At 46.5% G+C, this 7,359-nt stretch overlaps 1 pseudogene; it reads left to right on the forward strand.

Annotated features, from left to right (window-relative positions):
• Positions 1-1,015: 1,015 nt before the first annotated feature.
• Positions 1,016-7,106, forward strand: LOC131381443 (uncharacterized; annotated as a pseudogene).
• The last annotated feature ends 253 nt before the right edge of the window (positions 7,107-7,359 follow it).

Below are 7,359 nucleotides of genomic sequence, written 5' to 3' on the forward strand. Positions count from 1 at the left end.
CAGTGAGCCGAGATCGCGCCACTGCACTCCAGCCTGGGCGACAGAGCGAGACTCCGTCTCAAAAAAAAAAAAAAAAAAAAAAGAACTTTCTAATAAAATTTCATAAATCAATAAAATAAAATTTTAAACTTGTCACAACTGTATAATACTGCTTGCAATAACTTTGGAATGACAATACTTTTTGTAAAATGATTCGTACATTAAACACTTTACCGAAAAAAGGCTTTAGTCCTGGTTCTGCCTCAAACCAGAATTTATATCTTAAAACAAAATTTCAATGAATCTTAGTTTATCTGTAAAATAAGATGGTTAATCTTTGAGTCCATTCAATTTAAAAACTAGTTAACTTGTGCTTACAAAAAACAATACACAGCACCATCTAGAGGTAAAAAGGAGTACTTTTGTACATTTTTCACTTATTAAAAATGATTTTTTAGCCTTAAAAACACAATATTAAGTCAATATATTTTATACTTACAGAAAATGCCTGGGTAAATGTATGAGAATTGTAATAGGTCTATCACATCAGATAAAACTTTTAGAATGAATGTCATAGTTGTCAGTCCTCTGAGCCTAAGCTAAGCCATCATATCCACTGTGACCTGCACGTACGTATCCAGATGGCCTGAAGCAACTGAAGATCCACAAAAGAAGTGAAAATAGCTTTAACTGATGACATTCCACCATTGTGATTTGTTTCTGCCCCACCCTAACTGATCAATGTACTTTGTAATCTCCGCCACCCTTAAGAAGGTTCTTTGTAATTCTCCTCACCCTTGAGAATGTACTTGATGAGATCCACCCCCTGCCCGCAAAACATTGCTCCTACCTCCACCACCTATCCCAAAACCTGTAAGAACTAATGATAATCCCATCACCCTTTGCTGACTCTCTTTTCAGACTCAGCCTGCCTGCACCCAGGTGAAATAAACAGCTTTGTTTGGTGGTCTCTTCACACGGACACGCGTGACATTTGGTGCCAAAGACCCTAGTCAGAGGGACTCCTTCGGGAGACCAGTCCCCTGTCCTCACCCTCACTCCGTGAAGAGATCCACCTATGACCTCGGGTCCTCAGAGCAACCAGCCCAAGGAACATCTCACCAATTTCAAATCGAGTAAGCTGTCTTTTTACTCTCTTCTCCAGCCTCTCTCGCTACCCTTCAATCTCCCTGTCCTTCCAATTCCAGTTCTTTTTCCTCTCTAGTAAAGACAAAGGAGACACATTTTATCCATGGACCCAAAACTCTGATGCCGGTCACGGACTTGGGAAGACAGTCTTTACTTGGTGTTTAATCACTGCGGGGACGCCTGCCTGACTATTCACCCCCATTCCCTTGGTGTCTGATCACCGCAGGGACGCCTGCCTTGGTCATTCACCCACATTCCCTTGGTGGCAAGTCAATTGCGGGGACGCCTGCTTTGGCTGCTCACCCACATTGCAGCCCAGGGCTGCTCCCCACCCTCCTTCTCCGTGTTTCTACCCTTCTCTTTAAACTTGCCTCCTTCACTGTGGGCAACCTTCCACCCTCCATTCCTACTTCTTCTCCCTTAGCCTGTGTTCTCAAGAACTTAAAACCTCTTCAACTCTCACCTGACCTAAAATCTAAGTGTCTTATTTTCTTCTGCAACACCGCTTGGCCCCAATACAAACTTGACAATGCTTCTAAATGGCCAGAAAATGGCACTTTTGATTCCTCCATCCTACAAGACCTAGATAATTTTTGTCGAAAAATGCACAAATGGTCTGAGGTGCCTGACGTCCAGGCATTTTTCACACTTCGTTCCATCCCTAGTCTCTGTTCCCAATGCGACTCATCCCAAATTCTCCTTCTTTCCCTCCTGCCTGTCCCTTCAGTCCCAACCCCAAGTGTTGCTGAGTCTTTTGAATCTTCCTTTTCTACTGACCCATCTGACCTCTCACCTCCTCCCCAGACTGCTCCTCCTCAGGTCGTTCCCTGCTAGGCTGAATCAGGTTCCAACTCTCCTTCAGCCTCTGCTCCCCCATCCTATAACCCTTCTATTACCTCCCCTCCCCACACCCGGTCTGGTTTACGGTTTCGTTCTGGGACTAGCTCTCCCCCACCTGCCCAACAATTTCCTCTTAGAGAGGTGGCTGGAGCTGAAGGCATAGTCAGGGTACATGCGCCTTTTTCTCTATCAGACTTTTCCCAAATCAGCCAGTGTTCAGGCTCTTTCTCATCAGACCCCACTAAATATATACAGGAATTCCGATATCTAACTCTGTCCTACAATTTAACCTGGAGTGACTTAAATGTCATCCTAACTTCTACCCTTTCCCCAGATGAACGGGAAAGAGTTTTTTCTCTAGCCCAATCTCACGCTGATAACCGCTGGCTTCATTAGCCAGACCTCCAGGAAGGCATTAGAGCAGTTCCCCGAGAAGATCCCCAGTGGAACTACCAGGCAGATTCCCCAGGTATAGCTAGGCGAGATTACATGGTTTCCTGCCTAGTTGAAGGGCTTAAAAAGGCAGCTGACAAACCTGTTAATTATGACAAACTTAAAAAAACTACCCAAGGTAAAGATGAAAACCCAGCCCAGTTCATGGCCCGCTTAGCAGCAACCCTTAGGCGCTTTACCACCCTAGACCCAGAGGGCCCAGAAGGCCGCCTTATTCTTAATATGCATTTTATCACCCAGTCAGCTCCTGACATTAGAAAAAAAGCTTCAAAAATTAGAATCCTGCCCTGAAACCCCACAACAGGAATTAATTAACCTCACCTTCGAGGTGTACAATAATAGAGAGGAGGTAGCCAGACAGCAATGCATTTCTGAGTTACAGCTACTTTGCCTCTGCTGTAAGACAACCCACAACCACGTCTCCAGCATACAAGAACTTCAGAACATCCAAGCCACAGCTCCCAGGGGCTCCTTCAAAACATCCTCGTGGACCTTGCTTCAAATGCCAAAAGCCTGGCCACTGGGCCTCGGAATGCCCACAGCCCAGGATTCCTCCTAAGCCGTCCCCCGTCTGTGCAGGCCCTCACTGGAGGTCGGACTGTCCGACTCACATCGCCACTGGTCCTAAAGCCCCTAGAGCCCAAACCCAATTTTCCTTGGCTGACTCCTTCCCAGATCTCCTTGGCTTAGCAGCTGAAGACTGATGCTGCCTGATCGCCTCAGAAGCCCCCTGGACCATCACGGATGCCGAGCTTCGGGTAACTCTCACAGTGGAGGGTAAGTCCGTCTCCTGTTTAATCAATATGGGGGGTACCCACTCCACATTACTTTCTTTCCAAGGGCCTATTTCCCTTGCCCCAATAACTGTTGTGGGTATCGACAGCCAAGCTTCAAAACTCCTTAAAACTCCCCCACTCTGGTGCCAACTAGGACAACATTCTTTTATGCACTCTTTTTTAGTTATCCCCACCTGCTCAGTTCCCTTATTAGGCTGAGACATTGTAACCAAATTATCTGCTTCCCTGATTATTCCTGGACTACAGCCACATCTCATTGCCACCCTTCTTCCCAACCCAAAGCCTCCTTCTTATCTTCCTCTCGTATCCCCCCACCTTAACCCACAAGTATGGGATACCTCCACTCCCTCCCTGGCAACCGATCACATGCCCATTACTATCCCATTAAAACCTAATCACCCCTACCCCACTCAACGCCAGTATCCCATCCCATAACAGGCTTTAAGGGGATTGAAGCCTGTTATCACTCACCTGCTACAGCATGGGCTTCTAAAACCTATAAACTCTCCTTACAATTCCCCAATTTACCTGTCCAAAAACCAGACAAGTCTTACAGGTTAGTTCAGGATCTGCACCTTATCAACCAAATTGTTTTGCCTATCCACCCTGTGGTGCCCAACCCGTACACTCTTTTGTCCTCAATACCTTCCTCCACAACTCATTATTCTGTTCTTGATCTTAAAGATGCTTTTTTCACTATTCCCCTACACCCCTCGTCCCAGCCTCTATTTGCTTTTACCTGGACTGACCCTGACACCCATCAGTCCCAGCAGCTTACCTGGGTTGTACTGTCGCAAGGTTTCAGGGCAGCCCCCATTACTTCAGCCAAGCTCTTTCTCATGATTTACTTTCTTTCCACCCCTCCGCTTCTCACTTTATTCAACATACTGATGACCTTCTACTTTGTAGCCCCTCCTTTGAATCTTCTCAACAAGACACCCTCCTGCTCCCTCAACATTTATTCTCCAAAGGATATCGGGTATCCCCCTCCAAAGCTCAAATTTCTTCTCCATCCATTACCTACCTGGGCATAATTCTTCATAAAAACACACATGCTTTCCCTGCCGATTGTGTCTGACTGATCTCTGAAACCCCGACCCCATCTACAAAACAACAACTCCTTTCCTTCCTGGGCATGGTTGGATACTTTCACCTTTAGATATCTGGTTTTGCCATCCTAACAAAACCATTGTATAAACTCACAAGAAGAAACCTAGGCTGGGTGCGGTGGCTCAAGCCTGTAATCCCAGCACTTTGGGAGGCTGAGGCAGGTGGATCACGAGGTCAGGAGATAGAGACCATCCTGGCTAACACGGTGAAACCCCATCTCTACTAAAAATACAAAAATTAGCCGGGCATAGTGGTGGGCGCCTGTAGTCCCAGCTACTCGGGAGGCTGAGGCAGGAATGGCATGAACCTGGGAGGCAGAGCTTGCAGTGAGCTGAGATCGCACCACTGCACTCCAGCCTGGGTGACAGAGCCAGACTCCGTCTCAAAAAAAAAAAAAAAAAGAAACCTAGCTGACCCCATAGATCCTAAATCCTTTCCCCACTCCTCTTTCTGAGACAGCTTTAGAGACTGCTCCCACACTAGCTCTCCCTGACTCATCCCAACCCTTTTTCATTGCACACAGCTGAAGTACAGGGCTGTGCAGCTGGAATTCTTACACAAGGACTGGGAACACGCCCTGTAGCCTTTTTGTCCGAACAACTTGACCTTACTGTTTTAGGCTGGCCATATCATGTCTCCGTACGGCGGCCGCCGCCGCCCTAATACTTTTAGAGGCCCTCAAAATCACAAACTATGCTCAACTCACTCTCTACAGTTCTCATAACTTCCAAAATCTATTTTCTTCCTCACACCTGACACATGTACTTTCTGCTCCCTGGCTCGTTCAGCTATATTCACTCTTTGTTGAGTCTCCCACAGTTACCATTGTTCCTGGCCCGGACTTCAATCCGGCCTCCCACATTATTCCTGATACCACACCTGACCCCCATGACTGTATCTCTCTGATACACCTGGCATTCACTCCATTTCTCCATATTTCCTTCTTTCCTGTTCCTCACCCTAATCACACCTGGTTTATTGATGGCAGTTCCACCAGGCCTAATTGCCACACACCAGCAAAGGCAGGCTATGCTACAGAATCTTCCACATCTAGCATTGAGGCTACTGCTCTGCCCCCCTCCACTACCTCTCAGCAAGCCAAACTCATTGCCTTAACTCGAGCCGTCACTCTTGCAAAGGAATTATGCATCAATATTTATACTGACTCTAAATATGCCTTCCATATCCTGCACCACCGTGCTGTTATATGGGCTGAAAGAGGTTTCCTCACTACACAAAGGTCCTCCATCATTAATGCCTCTTTAATAAAAACTCTTCTCAAGGCCACTTTACCTCCAAAGGAAGCTGGAGTCATTCACTGCAAGGGCCACCAAAAGGCATCAGATCCCATCACTCAGGGCAACGCTTATGCTGATAAAGTGGCTAAAGCAGCAGCTAGCATTCCAGCTCACGGCCAGTTTTTCTCCTCATCAGTCGCTCCCACTTACTCTCCCACTGAAACTTCCACCTATCAATCTCTTCCCACATAAGGCAAATGGTTCTTGGACCAAGGAAAATATCTCCTTCCAGACTCACAGGCCCATTCTATTCTATTGTAATTTCATAACCTCTTCCATGTAGGTTACAAGCCACTAGCCTGCCTCTTAGAACCTCTCGTTTCCTTTCCATTGTGGAAATCTATCCTCAAGGAAATCACATCTCAGTGTTCTGTCTGCTATTCTACCACTCCTCAGGGATTGTTCAAGCCCCCTCCCTTCCCTACACATCAAGCTCGGGGATTTGCCCCCGCCCAGGACTGGCAAATTGACTTTACTCACATGCCCTGAGTCAGGACACTAAAATACCTCTTGGTCTGGGTAGTCACTTTCCCTGGATGGGTAGAGGCCTTTCCCACAGGGTCCGAAAAGGCCACCACGGTCATTTCTTCCCTTTTGTCAGACATAATTCCTCGGTTTGGCCTTCCCACCTCTACACAGTCCAATAACGGACTGGCCTTTATTAGTCAAATCACCCAAGCAGTTTCTCAGTCTCTTGGTATTCAGTGGAAACTTCATATCCTTTACTGTCCTGAATCTTCAGGAAAGGTAGAACAGACTAATGGTCTTTTAAAGACATACCTCACCAAGCTCAGCCTCCAACTTAAAAAGGACTGGACAGTACTTTTACCTCTTGCTCTTCCCAGAATTACAGCCTGTCCTTGAGATGCTACAGGGTACAGTCCATTTGAACTTTTATATGGATGCACTTTCTTGCTTGGACCCAGCCTCGTCCCAGACACCAGCCCTCTAGGCAACTATCTTCCAGTCCTCCAGCAGGCTAGACAGGAAATTTGCCAGGCTGCTAATTTTCTCTTGCCTACTCCAGATTCTCAGCCATATGAAGACATCCTAGCTGGACAATCAGTTCTTGTTAAGAATCTGACCCCTCAAACTCTACAACCTCGATGCACCAGACCCTACTTAGTCATCTATAGTACCCCAACTGCCGTCTGCCTGCAGGACCCTCCCCACTGGGTTTACCGTTCCACAATAAAGCTGTGTCCATCAGACAGCCAGCTTGATATCTCCTCTTCCTCCTGGAAGTCGCAAGCACTCTCCCCTACTTCCCTTAAACTCACTTGCATTTCTGAACAAGAGTAATAACCCTTATGAGCCTAATACATCCCTTCATTCTATTAGGCCTATCCATCCTTACCCTACTCTTTGTAACAGGGCTTTACACAGTCACCCCACTACTTGGACTGCACCCCAAAAACTTGTCATCCTTACTATATTTTGTCTAGCCATACTCCTATTCACCATTCTCAACTACTCATAAATGACCTGCTGTTGTTTACACTGCCGGTTTATATTGTTTCTCCAACCCATCACAGCTGATATCTCCTGGTGCTATCCCCAAACTGCCACTCTTGACTCTCTCTTAGAGTGGATAGATGATCTTTGCTGACAGGGCACCCTCCAATACTTCCACCCTGATGAAGTTCTATTCTTTACTTTTATACTCACTCTTATTCTCATTCCCATTCTTATGCCACTCTCTACCTCTCCCTAGTTACCTCCAGCATACTATC

The sequence above is a fragment of the Hylobates moloch genome, unplaced genomic scaffold (assembly GCF_009828535.3).
Source record: "Hylobates moloch isolate HMO894 unplaced genomic scaffold, HMol_V3 SCAFFOLD_16, whole genome shotgun sequence".
NCBI classification, from domain to species: domain Eukaryota; kingdom Metazoa; phylum Chordata; class Mammalia; order Primates; family Hylobatidae; genus Hylobates; species Hylobates moloch.